Source organism: Lissotriton vulgaris, chromosome 1_1 (assembly GCF_964263255.1).
Source record: "Lissotriton vulgaris chromosome 1_1, aLisVul1.2, whole genome shotgun sequence".
NCBI classification, from domain to species: domain Eukaryota; kingdom Metazoa; phylum Chordata; class Amphibia; order Caudata; family Salamandridae; genus Lissotriton; species Lissotriton vulgaris.
Window position 1 is genome coordinate 1,360,190,877 of NC_141685.1, and position 19,143 is coordinate 1,360,210,019.

Below are 19,143 nucleotides of genomic sequence, written 5' to 3' on the forward strand. Positions count from 1 at the left end.
ATATATTTTAGATGTTTATTAATAATTTTTTTTTAAATATTTTTTTTCTTCGCTTCTAGTTCGCGAACCGGGAAGCTTTCCGTTAGCTCATCTTGATGCCGCGACCTAGTCCGCGAACCAGTCAACGTTACGTTAGCGGAACTGTGACGCGTCGCGGAAGCGCGACGTATCACGTTGTCGCGTAATGCGTCTAATGACGCGCTGCGTTAGCGCTCCCGGAAGTGGTCCGGACCGCTAACCGGAAGCGATCCGAGACGCGGCGCGGACCGCGTAACGTAAGCGGAACAGGTCATGTGACTTGTTTATCAAACTTTTCATTGGTTCATTTCACTTTTGGTTTCCAAATGATGTATGACTAGGTCATGTGACCTAAAAATAACACTTTTCATTGGTTCAGAACTTTTGCTTTTCCCAAATCATGTAAACCCCTCCTTCTTTCCTCACTCTGACTTTCATCTTGGTGAGAGAAAGACCATTTACCTGGAGTCCAACAATGGCTTCCATACTTGCTGCAGCTGGTGCACCCCCACCACCACCTCCACCTCCTCATAAGAAGAGAGGACCACCAAGTCAATTTACCTCCAACAGAGAAGAGGAAGAGGAGGAAGAAGAAGAAGAGGATACAGATCAACAACAATTTATCCCGGAGTTGCCCCGTGTTTCTAAGAGAAAAACCAGTTTCATCTGGCAGTTTTTTTCCATCCCTCCAGGGGAGAAGAAGGTGAACGCGAAATATGCCACCTGCCTCATCTGTGATTACAGATTGTCTAGAGGCACAGAGAAAAAATATAGTATGGGCAACTATACTATGCATCGACATATGACCAGGTGGCATCCCTTAAACTACAGCCGGGCTGAGTTAAGGGACCTACAAGACAATCCCCCGACAACTCCTGTGGCCAGATCTACCTCAACAATGTCTTTGACAGGAAGAGAGGCACAGGAAACTGTGCCAAACATTCAACCCAATTTTAAACATATGAGGTTTACTTGTATATATTGTGGTGCTATGTTGTCGTATGGGAACATGAGCGTCAACTTGATTAATATGGTGTTCGAAAACCATAAGTGCCCTAATGCACCCAAGCAGTAATTTTTTTTTTGCTCCTGTTGAGCCGTTTTCAATGCCTGTTTTTTTGTTGTTTCCCCTCCATAAAAAACACAAAAAAAAACATAAAACTGTTCTAAAAATACAAAAAAATCAAAAAATGTTCAGAAAAAAAAAAAATATATAAAACAACAAAAACAAAAAAAAAAGTTCTTTTCAGAACTACCTCCCCTTTCAAATAAAATTGCTAGAATGTTTATCACTCTGGCAAGCTCTATTTCTTTTGGTTCGCTTCAAGTTCGCTGACCGGTTCGCGAACTGGAAGCGAACCAAAAAAATATTTTTTTTAAAAAAAGAAGTTAGTATAAGGGAAGTAAACAGAGAATAATGTAAAAAGAAAGACAGCTATAGAGAGTAAATGAGAGATAGTGTCAGTGACATCATCAGCAGTGCATTGCGGGTAAAAAGAGTAGAAAACATGTACCTTATAATTCTTGTTACCTTTTTAAAATATTTTTTCATACTTTCAATCTGTAAAACAGAGAACAAACATTTCCAAAAATATTAAAACATGTATTTAAAAATTAGAAAAGACAAGGGAAAAGGTTCAAGAACAAACAGTTTTTCAACAACTTGGACATTTACAGAAGTCTCTGCTTCTCTACGTCCCCTACACAATCCTAAATATATATATTTTAAAGAAACTGTATCTTGATGTTGATGAACTGAGGCCTATTTTGGAACATGGTGCTTTTTTTGCACTGCTAATGTCTCACAATAGTGATGCAATGGCAGCGCAAAAAAGATGTAAAGCCATCATAAAATTGTGTCTAACATTTTAAATGATTGTGTCAGGATGCAAATAAGATGTGTGCTTTCAACAGCTTTCTTTGAGGTGAGGCCTATTCATTTTTTTTTTTTAAAAAAACAGTACCCAGAAGTACAGCACTGTAAGCATTAAAATTGACACTTACAGAAGACTCAGTTTCTCCATATCTACTTCACATTTCTAAATGTATATCATAAGTACAAAAAGCAAAACATTAATTATACATGTTAAATGGTTTATTTTTGCTGTTCTCAGAATGTATCAAATTTCACTTAAATCAGTGACTTGAAGGTATTCATCATGTAACAGCGGGGAAAAAAAAACACAATCAAAATGATTGTGTTTAAAAAACCCATTCAACATAAGAAATCTGAATTCAAAACTCCTTAAAATTAACTTACTTTCAATGACGTCGAAGGATGTCCTATGAACAGCGTCCACTGTGTTGTGCTATAAATATTTTCAGCCCGCCACTTTCTGAAAGAAAACCTTCAACGATTCGAAAAATATGCTACATACAAGAAAAGACTTCTCACATTCTACCACATGTTTCCACTTGGCCAAATCATGTTGCAGCTATTCACAAGTCTTGTAATTCTTCCAATCAAATCCCGTCATTATCTATATTCGCAACTTTCAAAAAGAAAACATTTAAGATAACTTTCACAATCCAGGACTACTAATATCTTACCCTTCTTTGTCACTCATGTTCTCCTTTTCCTATGACACTGATACTGCTTACTATGAAGCAGACTTACTTGCATCAGGTTTATATAGTCGGATTTTACAAAATAACATTATAATTAAAAGTTTTGGACCAATAGTCTAGACAGCATTGCAGACTTACATTCCCTCAACTTGATGAACCTTTTCCAATTCTTCACAGGAAATCTCGAGATTCTTTCTTTAAAATTTTGGTTTTAAAAACACCAGGTAAGAATTTTTAAGGTCAAACGGCAATTTTTTTTGAAACTTACAACGGAATCATTGCAGAATGACCAGCCGTTTCGAGACTTTAAATAAGCTGTATAATGTCCTGAAGTTGTTGAAGGACCATCGTGATAGATAATTGCTACAGTTACAAAAGTCCTTCCTGATATTGAAAGCTGAGAAGCCACAAAATTTTTTATTAAAGTTGACAATTTTGATCCATCAGGCCTACATCGTTGCATCATTAAAATGACATACTGTCCATATCTACGTATAAGTAATGTTGACATCATTTCAGATTTACATTGGCTACACTCCATGTTGTGATCCGCTGCATTTACTAGCTTATTAAAGGAGACTGATTTACTGTCTGGCAAAGTTAAATATATAAATCTTTCTGAGTCTACACTAGTAGTACTTGATACCCTACAATTCTCGCAGTCATGCTGCCATTGATAAGAAAGCCCAAACAGTTGATCTACATCTACACCCTCATCTTGCAATATATCAAGCATATACATTAAAAACTCCTGACAATCTTGCTGATTATTTTCAGAGAAGTCTGTTTGACCTGAACATTCATCTAACAGATAACGAACTTCAGACACACTTTCTACTTTTGTTCGATCAGTGCTACATTTCTCGAAAACAGAATTCAACAAACAGCATAAAATTTGTTCAGAATTCAACAGAATCTGTTCTTTTAAACTCTCTAGTGAAAAGAGAACATTAACCACTACATTTGCATAGCAGTTGACACCAGAACTGTTTTCAAATTGAAAACCGACAACATCTTCAACAGAATCCACTTTCTTTCTGCTAACAATTTTCGGTTCATTGACTTTTAGTCTTTTTGCAACAACCTCCCTACTATTACTGCTATTTCTACGTTTGCGGCCTACCACACGTTTCTCAAACAAAGGATATTGAGGCAAATGTGGCGCATACTCTCTTCTTAACCTATTGTATTCCTTAACACAATCTAGATCCGCACAAATGTTTGTGACATCACAGTCAATTAAGTACAATCCCGATAAAGTTCTAACTCGTGACAATGCCACATATGCCATACCCTCCTTGAACACAGAACTGCCAATATTCACCAATGCACAGTCTACACTTAAACCTTGCGATTTATGGATTGTCACCGCATATGCCAAGCAAACAGGAAACTGTTTACGGCGAACATATAAGTCTTTAACAAGCAAAAACCTAGCAGAACAACGACCAATTTGCTGTACTTCCTCAATGCCATCAAATTTAATTCTTAAAAATTCTATTCCATCTCTATTTCTGTATTTCTCAAAATCAACAACATTACCCATTGATCCATTTACCAGACCTCTTTCTACATGTAAATTCCTTCTCAAAATAATTCGGCAATTTAAACACACATTCAAAGTCTTTTCAAAACCCGCTGTTTTCGATATAGTCTTCTCTAATGAATCCAATTTTGATTTCAAATTGTCTGACAAAATAATTGTTGATCCCATATGCTCTAATTTGTCGATAGCTTCAAGTTTCACAATCTCTTGCTTTTCTAAATTCAACATTTTGTTGTTGAAGATGGCACATTCTGCAAGAGTTGGCATGAGACATATCCCGGATTTCTTCTCAGTAATTTTCTGAAAAATATTCTCAGGCACAATCTCTTGTTTGGGATATAAATTTGACAGTAATCGTGCATTTAAAGCTTCTTTCCCATGCTCAGTCACTTTTCCAATTCTAATATCTTGTAGAATATTCTTGTAATCTTCATCCTTTGCCTGACGCATATTTTGATGCAGTTCTGCATAATTGAAGTTTAACCATATATTGACGTTGCCAATGCTCCCTAGGCACTTCCTGGTATCTTCATGCGTGAGTATTTTGAACACAGGTTGACCTTTTACTGGTGTCAGCTGCAGAAGATCTCCGAAAACAATGATGTGTTTCCCACCAAATAACACATCATATTCAGTTTTAAGTACTTCTTGCATTCTCAAATGCACAAAGGCAAGCATGACATTGGAAACCATGCTTACTTCGTCAATGATAAGTAGTTTCATTTTCCTCAAGACTCTTGAAACTTCACAGCAAGCATCTCCAGATAACTTGTTGTATTGTAATTTGTTGTCATGCTCCACCGGCAGCATCAGTAGACGATGCAAAGTAATACCTTTAATGTTATGTGCTGCCAGTCCAGTAGGAGCGGTGACAACACAAGACAGCGATGACTCAGTCCTTTCCTGCAAATAACAAGAGATTGCTTTAATGAGGAAACTTTTTCCAGTTCCCGCTTCTCCACTCACGTACAGTCGGACAGGCTTCAACGATGTACATGAGCACTTGTTCTTCTCATGACTTAATCCGTGCTCAATTTCCTTGGTAACTTCATCATATATTTTCCTCTGCTCAACGTTGAGTTGTTTTTCCAAGTCTTCTAAGTTAACTGAATCCTCCTGAGCATGTGCCATGGCTCTTTCTACTTCATTCATAGCAGTGGCAGCTTCATTTTCGATAATAGGTCCTCCAAGTGGATCTTGACTCAATGAAACAGAACTCTGACTGTCCTGAGAACTGTCTCTGGCAATCTCGGCTGCAATCGTTGCTTCCTGCTCAATTTCCAAAGTTAGCATTTCTTGATATTTAGAAAAAGCAGGACATTCTATGGACTCCTTGGCTGCATTGAAAGAGTCTTCGTAACAGAGGAAATCTCCAAGCAGTTCCTCTTCTGCACGCCAAGGCTTGAAAAGTTGCAAAAGTGCTAAATAAAAAATCTCCTTTTTTTCTGGAGATTCACCACTCAATTTTCGATGGTTTACTAATTGGCATTTTCTTTGCTTGACCAGGCATCCCTCACTTCCAATTACAGCAAACACTCCTTTCTCAATATCTTCTTTGATGTTCCTCTTGAATATATAATTTTGGAGAACCTCATATAGACAAACATTCTCAAGGTGACTGCTTCGATTTGGATAATATGTATCCAACATGTTGGTCTTCAAAATGTCGGTACTGTTTGGTTCCTTTTCTGCCAAATACTCAATTTCCCGGACAGGTTTTAGAACTCGATTTCGCGTTGCAGCAAGACCAAGACTCGCCCAAACGAGACTCCTGGATTTGGCATAGAGACTTGCTGAAGACAATCGATCAGAACATTCGTAAGCTCCGATTTCTCGATGCGACAACATCTTCAGACTGAAACTGTACAACTTCTTGCTGAGGCTCTTTTCATGGGATATGTCCTCCCACATATCCTTCAGTTCGGTCTTTTCTTTTTTGGTGATGTAAGATGTCACATACCGAGCCACAGCCATACAGTTGTCAGCCACAAACTGTATATCCATGTTAGCATTCCACATGGACAAAATCACTGGGTTGTAGTCATTGATGTACTTGGACTCTTCGTTCCTTTTCAAATTGTATGTATTCTTGGGTGATTTCCTCGTCACATTATGTCGCAGCGAAGACATCAAACTGTTCACTCTTCCTTTAGAAATCACCGGTCGTGGAAAGTTGAAACGACATTTGGTGTAGAACTTGTCCTTGTTTCTGAATTTACGACGACAGTACTTTCCACAACGATGGCTTTGGAAACGTAGAACTTGTTCTCTTAGACTTTTCTTCTCCGTTGCGTTTGGAACAGCACACGTAGAATACTGTTCGATGAAATTCATCACTAAGTCATCCGGATCTGTTCCAAATTTAGGTGCATCCTTGATCCACAACAACATATGTATATGAGGGGCACCTCTTGCTTGGTACTCCTTTCTCCAGAAGAAATCCAACACCTCTCCAAGAGGTGGATTCTTTTTATTTGTGATGAAAGACATCATAGCTTCAAATCTATGATTGAAGTACCTGCATACATTCACTGGATCCAAAGAACACAGTTCTCCAGGTGTCTTGAATTCAATGTTTTCAATATTTCCATTTGCCTCTCGTAGAAATTCAAGTAAGTCTTCCCAGCCATACTCGGCACAGCTCAGAGTGAGGAACCATGTTGGAGTTCCTAAGTTCCTCAGCATACATTTTAAATCACCATGACGACGGTACCAGTACTCATTAGTACCACGCTGACACGCCATGAGATTAATTAAGTGAGAATCCAAAATACTGTCTTGGACATTGACTTTATGCATAAAGTCACTTGCCGAGATGTTTCGCATCTGTATACCACTTTTTAAGATGTGGTTCACTGCATATGACAGTCCAGACAGATCGCTTTCAAACAGGAGATGAAACAAATAGGGAATGCATTGCCGAAACCTAGGATCTTCTGCATACAATCGTAAAGTCCGGTATTCAGACGCAGGAATTTGATGAGGTCGCTCATCATATCTTCCTCCTTGACCTGTGGGAAATAGCTGTGGGAAACACCGAGCTTCCAAACTTTCCTCCCAAACACTAATGGGACTCCCTTTGGCTTGTTTCATTTGAAACAACTCAATAGCATTCCCCATGACTTCCTTGGAATGCAAAGGATGAACACTATAATGTTCATATATTTCTTCACTTTTAGAGGCCTCTACTTTCTCAATTTGGCCAGCACACAAATCGCTATCCTCTTCATCACTTACTTCCTCTTCTGCAACATATACATTCATATAGTACTTATTATTTTTCTTCAAATACACTGTTGCCTTTTTGACTTTCCTAACATCCACTAAATCTTGCCATATTTTCTTATTCTTTGTCGGAACCCCATTAACCAAGATAACCAGAGGTTCCTCTTCCACTTTTTCTATTCCAATTGTGTTAATGTTTTTGTTCAAATCTAGAGGCAAATAAACAACTCTTCCCTTTAATCCTCTCTGTAAATCTGCTGGAGGCAACTTCCCTGTCTTTGGCTCCATTCTTACAATAGCCTGAAAGGGATGGATACTTTGAATCAAAATAGATTCATAAGTATTTAAATCCTTCAATTCAGAAGGAATCTCAACCAATTCCAGATTATTATGAACTGCCCTAGCAGGCATCTGGTTTTGGTTTAATTTATTACAACAATAAGTACACACACGTTGATCCGATCCCAAATCAAAATAATTTTCTACCATCAAGTATGTGGCAAAATCCTTCCATTCACTATTATTTTCCCTTTCACTTTTTGCATATAAATCCACTACCTTAGTCTGATTCTTATAATAAGTGCGTCGACAACATACACAAGTGAAATTAGGCCTCTCACTTGATTTCATCTGAAACGTGGCAATTTCCTTCTCAAAATTATCTGTACTGGAAACCTGTACATTATCTTCCACATTACCCTCTACTTCAGGGTCAATTTGAACATTCTCATCTTTACTACCAAAGTAACAAAACTCAATTTCTTCACAAATATTCTTCACATCTATTTCAGAACCATGCAGAAAAGAGCAGCACATAATTGTTTAAGCATAATTGCTGGACTCTTAGCATAATACAACATTCTCACTAATTTTCTCACTTTATTATGATGCACTGCTAGCATCCTGAAATGATGAAAAACACTCTGGCATACTCTCCTGGAAAGACAAGCCAGTGAATGACCACGCAAACCTGTCATTTGTCTCACTCTGCAAGGATCTAAATCTTGCAACAACTTCATTTTCTGCTTCAAACTTTTCTTATTAAATGTCCGTATAAAATCACAAAGCAAATTGATGGAAACCTGTCGCACACTGCAAATAGAACTACACTTCCAAATGTACACAGGACCCTTAGGACGTCTTCCTAAAACCTCATCACTTAGCGCCTCTTCTGTCTCTGTTGTCACAAGTTGTTCTTTTTCAACTGGACAACCATCCTTCACTTCATAAGCTCGACCACTGATGTCAACTGCATGCACCAAATCATTATCCTGAAAATAAGTCTCCTCATTAAAAAATGCCTCAGAACTTGAACTATGCATCCATTCTCCGGAAAAAACTTCACAAAAGTTAGTACGATTTACTACTCTCTTCCATCTACTTTTTGTTTTGAAATCAGAAATTACCTTGCTTAGTTTCCTAATTCTATTGATTACCAAAATAAACAACTTTCGCTTAATTTCAAAAGCATGATCAATAATTTTCTCTACATTTTTCTTCTTCTTATAAAATGCCGCTTTCTGTTGGCCTTTCTTTTTAATATTTTTCAATAAATTAACTAATATCCTATTACGGAACATTCGATTTCGAATGTCCCTAAACTGTTGTTTCCTTCTACTATCATGCACAGAGTTATCTCTTCCTCTACCAGTAACATTTGTGATGGGTCTCTCCTTTCCATTTAAATTACTTTTCTTTTTGTGAACTGAAACATTTTTTTGAGCAAAACTTTTTTTACTACAAATATTTCTTAAGAATGATTTCGTGCTCTTACCCGGACCTTTCTTGCTGTTTTGACAAGTATTTGGGGAAGAGGACTGCTGCAATAAAACATCATCCTGCTGTCTTTGACTTTTTCTCGCCTTTCTCATTCTGTTTTTTGTAGGCATTTTCCAAACTATGAAAGAATCTGCAGTTGAATCTGTGGAAAAATATAATATAAAATGTTATTAATCACTATTACCAAACAGTAAATAAATAACAGTCATCTAAAACTTAATGCCCTACTAATTATTTAACATAGCAAATGTTTTCCACCAGCACTGCATCACAAAAATGACACTCAATGGTACAAAACAGGCATACAACACTCATAAATCACTCCCTAATATTTTAAATCATTAATTCAGGATGACGATAAGATGTAGCCTATCGAAAGATTTGTTTAGGCCCAGATCTTTAGACTGGGGTGAATGTGTGTCATTGATCCACATTCAGTCCATCACCTGTTTTGTTTATTTGAGGTGAGGCCAACACATGGTTGCAGATAACATTTTCACTGAAAAAAACCAAGGTAAAAAAACATGTGAAGGCCTACCAATGAAGTAAATCATTAAATGAAAACCAATACATTTCTGGAAATATGCACTACTAGTGCTTCATAAGATGTTTTGGGTCATATTTATAAGGCATTTGAGTGTCTAGTATGCTATTTTACGTTCTTCATGGTGCAAATTTATTGTAAATACGCTCCCACCTGCGGTTGGCAAATTTAGATTTTGATTATGGAAGTTAGATAGGCATGTTAATAATTTCCCAAAAATGGTGTATAACCCCAAACAACCTTTGAAGCAAATGCTCTTAGCCATGTTATCCACCTCCCATTGGATAACATGGCTAAGAAGTGCTTGCAAATGTGAAAAAAAACGGCCGCAATGCATGAATATCGCTGAAAAGTCAACGATATTCATGCATTATCCAGCAAATGCTCTTAGCCATGTTATCCACCTCCCATTGGATAACATGGCTAAGAACTGCTCGCAAATGCGAAAAAAACGGCCGCAATGCATGAATATCGCAGAAAAGTCAGCGATATTCATGCATTTTCCAGCAAATGCTCTTAGCCATGTTATCCACTTCCTATTAAATAACATGGCTAAGAACTGCTCAGGGCCCCATGAGGAACGCTTTCCATTTAAAAAGGGAAAAATAACATCAAAGCCACTAAAATGCCTTCTAAATATGACCCCAAACAACCTATGAAGCTCTAACAGTACATATCCTGAAATTTAATTGATTTCAAAATTCGTTTTTAAACACAGCATATAAATCAATTGTATACCTGCATTCATGAAGAAATGACTAAAAATGTCCTTGAGACACATGAAAGTGTTTTCTGGAATGCCCTAACCCAATTTTTGGGACACTATTAACATGGCTAGGTAACTCCCATAATCAAAATCTAAATTTGCCAAGCGCAAGTGGGAGCGTATTTACAAGACACTTGCCCCAAGAGGAATGCTTTCCATTTAAAAAGGTAAACATAACATCAAAGACACTAAAATGCCTTCTAAATATGACCCCAAACAACCTATGAAGCTCTAAAAGTACATATCAAGAAATGTAATTGTTTATCACAAATGCGATTAAAAACAGCCGCAATGCATGAATATCGCTGAAAAGTCAACGATATTCATGCATTATCCAGCAAATGCTCTTAGCCATGTTATCCACCTCCCATTGGATAACATGGCTAAGAACTGCTCGCAAATGCGAAAAAAAAGGCCGCAATGCATGAATATCGCAGAAAAGTCAGCGATATTCATGCATTTTCCAGCAAATGCTCTTAGCCATGTTATCCACTTCCTATTAAATAACATGGCTAAGAACTGCTCAGGGCCCCATGAGGAACGCTTTCCATTTAAAAAGGGAAAAATAACATCAAAGACACTAAAATGCCTTCTAAATATGACCCCAAACAACCTATGAAGCTCTAACAGTACATATCCTGAAATTTAATTGATTTCAAAATTCGTTTTTAAACACAGCATATAAATCAATTGTATACCTGCATTCATGAAGAAATGACTAAAAATGTCCTTGAGACACATGAAAGTGTTTTCTGGAATGCCCTAGCACCATTTTTGGGACACTATTAACATGGCTAGGTAACTCCCATAATCAAAATCTAAATTTGCCAAGCACAAGTGGGAGCGTATTTACAAGACACTTGCCCCATGAGGAACACTTTACATTTTAAAAGGAAAACATAACATCTTAGACACTCAAATACCTTATAAATATGGCTCAAAACAACCTATGAAGCTCTAGCAGTACATATCCAGAAATGTAGTTGATTTCTTAAATCGTTTTTAAAAACAACATATCTGTTTCAACTTACATAACAGACCATGGAATGGGCTCCATGTACCACAATAACTTGTGTTACTGCATGCCAGAATGTTACAAAAAATATGCAATTACAATTTCTCTATGAAACTAATTCTATTAGTATATCACTAGAGACAAAACCACATTTTAAAAACACAGCTTTCTTCATCATTTTCTCCTTAAATCATACTATTCTCTATCTAAATTAAATAAATCTTTTCTCACCTTAGCAAATATTTTTTGAGTTTTGAAAACAGTCTCAGAAATACACCAAATTGTCTTCAGCAGAAGAAAAAGGATGCACTCCAAAGGCTGCAGCTATTGAAAGCACAGAAATACAGATATTCATTTCACATATCTCTCATATTAGCCAATCATACCTCTTCCCTCACTTTTTTCAAATCAAAACCCTTCCCCCCTCTGCCCTCTCTGCCTTGTTTCCATAGCAACCACCTCCTGGAAGACCTCTCATGTTTGCAAATTCACACAACAATGTTTCAATTGAACTCTGAACTCTCAGTGCACCTGCGTATCCAGAGCAATCTTTCATTAAATGTTTCTTCCTTGACCATTCAAATTACATGTTTCAAAGAACACATCCATGCACCCTAACTTTCTGTTTTCAGAAATGGAAATGCACCAATCACTGCTAATGAATCATTAGCATTCTAAATCCACAGTTTTTTTTCTTTAGAAACTCCTACTGTTTCAACTGCCCTTTCATTACCACACTTCATCTGACTGCAGAACAACCTTCTCCCACCATGTTTAAGGTCTGGATTGTTGGACATAGTTACATCCACTGGGCTCAAAGGTATGCTGAGAGCAGAAATTTACCTAACCTCAATTTACAAGATGTGGAAATTAAGTGGTTGGGCCAAAGAGGATTAAAATGTCACCAATTGATACCATTGGTGAAAACCTTTATGCATTTGCCAAAACCTGACCTGTTAATAGTGCACTGTGGAGGTAATGATTTGGGCACTTTGACAGGGGTAGGTCTGGAAATGCTTTTAAAGGACACCTTTGAGCAATTAATGGCACTTTTTCCTCAAACTGCCTTGGTATATTCCAATATATGCCAAAGACAGAAATGGAGGTGGTCCAACCAATTTTGTCCACAAATTGAGAAAGCGAGGAAGCATGTAAACAAATCTGTTTCAGCTTACATGAGAGACCATGGAATGGGCTCTCTGTACAACAATAACTTGCGTTACTACATGCAAGATATCTACAGAGGAGATGGAGTTCACTTCTCAGATGAGGGCAACAGAATTTTCATTCTGAATTTAAGACTGTGCATTGGTACCTACTTATAAGTACCTAAATGTACCATAAACCCAAAAGCTCTTCTCAGAGCTACCCTACATCTGATCACTCACAATTATTATTTTTCTCTAACTTTTTTCACTAATTTTCCACAAAATTCGCTCCCCGGAGCGCTACCCGGTTCGCTAACCGAAAGCTAACCTCGCGGATTTTTTTTAAAAAGTTTTTTTTCCGCACATATAAGCCTCCTCAGCCACGCTCAGAAAACCTAGGGGGTCAAGATAAGTCTACCATGACCCCTTCTACCCATTCTAAACATTATTTGCCCTCCATCTTGTATCTTAATGCGACCGAAACACAAAATGGTGGACTCCCGTGACGCTTAAGGTTCGCTAACCGGGCCGCTTTCCGGAAAGCGGTCCTAAAAAAAGGTGGGAAAGTAATTTACAGAAAAACGACTAGAGACACTCTCACCAAATATAGATTAGCTCATACTACATAACAATCCCTTCCATTCTCACAAATTTCATTGAAATTTCATTTAGCCATTTAGCCTGTAGACCTCTCCAAGTACCGTGAGGTAAATTACTTCACAAAACACATCTGAATTGTTGGAATTGACAACCAATGAAAATGTTACTTTCATTTTCTACTTTTATTACCTGACATTTGATTGGTTATATACCTGTATATATATAAAGGGAGAGAAAGAAACACAGCCATTTTGACTACTACTTCTTGTTGTACCTCCTATTTCAATAGCTTCAAAAAACTTCAACTTCTTTGTGAAGGTAAGTTAAAATTTAATATATTGTGCACTATAACTTAATATAGTAGACTTTTTCTGCTAGATATACACTATCCCTCTGTAGTAGTAATGTATTTAGATAGACTTCTCTGTTATAGTTATGAATGGAGTAAGGCTTGTCTTGGTTAAATCACATACACTTTTTTATAGTCCTATTTCCACTCTCATACTATACACTGCCAAAAGATAAATTCACTGATAAAAACTGCCTATCTAAAATTAATCCCAACAGTGCCCTATCTCTACTAATATATATTTTTTTAATCCAAATTTCAGGCAAAATGGAAGGCGAGCAGCAAGTTTCTTTTGAGATGGACCTGCAAGAGAGCAGCCAGGAATTAATTGAACAAATTGACATGGAATTTATGGATGAAAGCTTGGATAATGAACTGCTGCAATGTGTCCAAGCAGTAGATGTCCTCCTTGCAAATGAGGACATTTTGCAACCTCACAGATTGCAAACAATATTTCAAGAAAATAATGACATTTCAGACACTGAAATGTTAGAAAGTTTAATAAATTATGAAAAAGAATCAAAATAAAAAAAACACTTTAAAAAAAAGAAAACAAAAAAAAACAAGAAAAACAACAAACAATTAACATGCAGTATTAGAAAAGTCTTTCATTCTTTTATCCATAAAGTTCGCTGCCCAGAACGCTTTCCGGTTCGCGAACTTGGCGCTTACCACGCAAAAAAAAAATTTTTTTTTTTTTTTTTTGGACCCTCCTAGGCCCTTTTAAAACCTCCACATAAAACCTAGGGGGTCAACGAGGATCTACTATGCCCCCTTATGGTAATTTCCCCCTTTGTTTTGGCCTCCTCTTGTCTCTCGATCCTACCGAGAGACAAGATGGCGGCCGCTCCGGACTGTTTAGAATGTTGACAGACACCGGAGGGCCAATCAGCTTCGCATCGCAAAGTTCCGATACGCGAAAGGTTCGCTAACCGGATCGCTGCCCGGAGCGCTGTTACAGATATATATCTTGATTTAAACGTTAATTTCTCAAAATCCACTGAAGCACATATATTGAGACCTAGCAAAGGCACATCGGGCTAACAGTCCCTACAATTTTGCCAAGTTTCGTGAAAATCCATTCAGCCGTTCGGGCTAAAAGTGAGTCCAACCGCCCTATGGAAATTAACATGGGAAAAAGGCGTTTTGGGACCCCCCTTTTTTCTCGGCCCCCCCTCCACAAAACCCCCCCAAATTTTCAAGGGCTGCTCAGAAACAAAATGTGCCATTTTCCTGAAAATGTCAGCCAATTCCGTCCACAAACGCAAAAGTTATTAGGCATAGAATTTTCAGAAATCCCATAGGGAAAAAATCCTAACTATATATACCTACTGGCGACCGCCAGTAGGTAATATATATATATATATTGTGTAGATACCGCGTCTCAGTGCAAACACACCAATTGTTCGTGCATCGCTGCCACAGATTCCTCGGACACGGACCAATTCTTTGTGCAAAATGTATTGAAGCAAAGTATGCCGCATGACGTTTCGGCTCCCTGGAGCCTTGTTCACATATATATATAGGGAATTTGGATCCATTTGGATTCCTTCTTCCTGAGACTAAGTTCCCTAATTCCTCGAGGATCTGGATCCTTAAATCGTCGTGTGATAATAAATTAAAATAATAACTAAATACGGTTTTAAAATTTTGCAGATTCTTAGAGGATTCAAGGATCAGGGTAATCTCACAGTCTGGAAACAACTGAAGATGTTGGATGCGGCTGCCATACTGTACGCCGTGCACTAAAGTCTTCCTCCTCACAAAAAGTGACAGGGAAAATACAAGAGGGCTAGTGGAGCCTCACCTGTCTCCAAGAAAGATGTAGGAATTTGTATCCCAACATTTCAATAAATTCCCAATTTTTATCATGGAATTATTTGTGAATCCAATTTATTTGCCAGTAGAGCCGCAATTGTTTTGAAAACTGCAATATGCTTTTTCAAAAATTCTGAAAAAAAGTTAAACAATAAAGAAACTCCCTGTGCTGTAATAATGTACAGAAAAAACATGCACAGTGAGAAAGTGGACCCTGTGGCTGGTTCAGGGGCAGGCCATTGCTTGCACAGCTGATTCAGAGGTACAGAGGCCAGGGTTCACTTAGCTTGCCCAAAGACCATCCACAACTGCTTCTGTTGCAAAGATACTGGTCCAGGGCCTGGTCACAGTCTGTGCACCGCCTAAGGCATTATGCAGCTGGTTCGGTGGGAACAGAATGTCGCCCCCAGAGCCTACTATTAATGGCTGAAAGAATGCATGTCTGTTACGTACAGCAGCGGAAAGTGGGCAGAGGGATGGGCGTGTGGTCTTTGGCTTTGTGCAATGGGGAATGCATGTGCGGAAGTTTGTTCACTGGGTAAGGCCTTGATGTGCACCGCCAATGGAAGTGTGGAGCCAGAGGTGGGAGAGTGAGCAGGAGGGCATCAGCCAGAATCATTTTGTGTTGCCACAAGCCATGCACTGTGGGGGTGGGTGCATGGGGGGTTGAGTGCAGGACCTGACCATAGGCTCTTTGTAAGTGTATGTAAGCAGAGGCGAATGTGGAGGGCCTAAAAACAACACCTTCTGATGACAGGTGACTCCCTGCTGACCAAAGGATGATGCCCGCCCTTCTAAGTTAAAGCCTAATGAGTCAACATTAAATGCTAATTAAAATGAAAAGATTGGCTAGAAATGAAGTCTGCTGATCCAGACTCTGCCTCCTGACAGCTAATCAATCCACTTGACACTAATACTTCCGGGACATGGGTCAACCTAGCTGATTGTACCTCCCCTAATTAGTGGCTGCAGAGACGTTTGAGCATTGGCAAAGTGGGCACTTGCCCGGGCCCCACTGGCAAATGTTCAAAGTAATGCTAGGATTTTCAATATCACATCAAGAATTCCAGCTGTGAGGTATGATTTATATGGGAAGGCGAATGTCCACCATTTAAAGTTTAAATGTCAAGCCCTATGTGCATGTTTTATTTTAACATGTATGGTGTACTAGTCTACTAAACACCCGCCATGTTGTGCTTACTGTGTCCCTAGAAGAGGCTGGTAGATTCCAGAAAAAATATTGTTACAAAAAAAATATAGATTCGAAAAGCAAAAAGACATGGTTTCCTAAATGCTTTCTCAGGTGTTCGTTTGGTGCTATTTGACTGGCCGGCACCGGGCAGCTTGAACTTTTGGCTGTTTTTTCGCGTTTTCGGTTTCTGAAACCGGACCCACGCAAAACACGCACGTGTATTTTAAACGATTTGGCATCAAGACTGCTGGAATTCGCTGAAATGCATATTCAAAGATGTTTCAATGAGAGGCACCGAACTATACCTTGCCCAGGGCCTTAAAAATCCTTCAGATAGTACCCAGAGCTTTAAGTGGGCCGGTTCCCTCTCGGTCTCAGACCCGTTAGTAATTTCAGACGGTCATTTATATCGGCCCACATCAAGTGCTATATTCGTGTCCTTACCTGTACTGGTAAATAACCCTGATCGATTTCTGAACAATTCACGTAAAAAACGATGAGGTAAACCATCTGAGCGACATACTTCCTGTTTACATTTCACATAATCGTGCACCAAAATATCGGTCTGGTCGTGGGTGGCAAACTACAGGATCACAGATGTGCTTTGTATGTTTAAGCCACAGCCTTAATTAAATAGACCACGCCCATTTTAGACCCACCAACATTTTTTACATCCAATGTATAGCTCTGATAGCAATCAACGGCGACGGATTAAGATATGAATACGCCCCTGTTCCTGGTGGTCGCGAGGACAGAATCTCGCTACAGCCATTTTGCGCGGGTGGATGCCGATGCCGTGAGTACTCCTTCCGCGGCACACCAGGCCTCAGCTCCCGTCAAGAGACTGAAGGGCCTAGCGGAAAGAAAAACAGAGTCCAGACAATCTACGCGATATTTTGCAATTCTCTTGAATTACACGACCCTGAGTTTTCGGTCCAAAAGAAGTGTTTTGTCTTCCTTCCAGTCGAGAAATCGAAAATATTTCGTGGTTTTTTTTTTAGCCCTGAACGTGAAAGTTTGGTGTCTTGCAATAAAATTGGAGAAAGGGTTGGAAAGCCGCAGAAGCAATAGGAGATTACTTGTTAGTGGACATTATTTTACTGGCAGATTAGATGCTTTGTTATTCTCAGAGGCCGGCTGGTGGCCCGCCAAAACAACTCTACATTAGCCTGCGGCTCACCAATTCTTAACTTTGAGAGGCACCCGCCTGTCCTATCTCCAGACACCGTTCTTCACTAAGAACTGGACACTTGTGACTTGTCACAACAGGGGTGGGAGGGCGGCAAGTGGTGATATAATGAGAGAGGAATATGAAAAGATGCCTCAGAGAGCGAACGAATACTGAAACATTTTGATGCTAACAGATCAGAGAGCTCAATCAATTAACGTTTCACTGAATGTGTGGCCTGTGGTGTATTGTAGCTGTATTTATATAGCGCTTACTACCCCTGACGAAGTGTCAAAGCGTTTTTCGGTGAGTAGCTCGCTACCCTGGAACCAGGGTCGGATTTGGATCACAATTCGGCCCGGGCACTGACGAAAAAAGTGGCCCACATTCAAGAGGCCTGGCCCATATTTAAGGGGCTTGGCCCACATTCAAGGGGCGTGCCCTTTCATGAAACACCATTTGCACACACAAGGAATGAAAGTGGGAGGATACTGTTCTTGCACAGGACACAGGGCCAAGGTGACAATGGCCTACATGCTGAGCAACTAAAAAAAATAGCAAGGCCCCTTTTTGTCAAAAAATTATTCCAGCCCTCCAGCACAGGAGCACCTGAAAAGCAGCAAAGCCCCTGCTATTACTAACCTACTTAGCCCTCCCCAGACCTTCAGCTCAGGAGCACATGAACAGAGGTAAGGCCCCTGCAATTAGTAAATTAATCAACCCTCCAGGCCTTGGGAAAATGTCCTGGCAGGGGAGCACAAAACACAGCTTTCTGGGTCATCCAAGGTAGCCAGGTAGCCAGGGGGGAGGCTGAGGTGAAGCTGGTGCATGGGAAGTGCCTTCCCAGTGTGTTCTGGCAGTTTGAGTATTTACCATTTACTGTAGTATTACCCTTGTACCTGTGTATGGTACCCTTTTGTAACTTGCACAAGTCACTTTACTCTTGTAACACACTGTTTGCTACCTCTCACTTTTGTTTGCTTTAGATACCTGCACAAGTGCCACCATTGCCTACGTAACGTTTGTTCTTGTGCTGGAGTGTCTGCCATTAATTGCAGTATTATACCTCTACTTGTATTTTGTACGCTTTTGTAACCTGCACACATATCACTTTTTCCTCCTGTAATGTATCGTTTGCTCCTCTTGTATTTTGGTTGCTCACTATTGTCACTTTTGATTCATGTAACTTAACGTTTGCTTTTGTAATTTGTCCACTTATAATTTTCTCCTCATGTATTATTGCTGTTCCTAGTGTGAAGCGCTCTGACACCTTCGGGTAAAGTCCGCGCTATATAAAATCGCTTAAATAAATAAATAAAACAAAAAAATTCCAAACATCACCAGGCCCCCACAGCAAGACCCATTCTTCCTCGCCCACTATGCCCTGAATGTGAAGGGCTGTGGGCG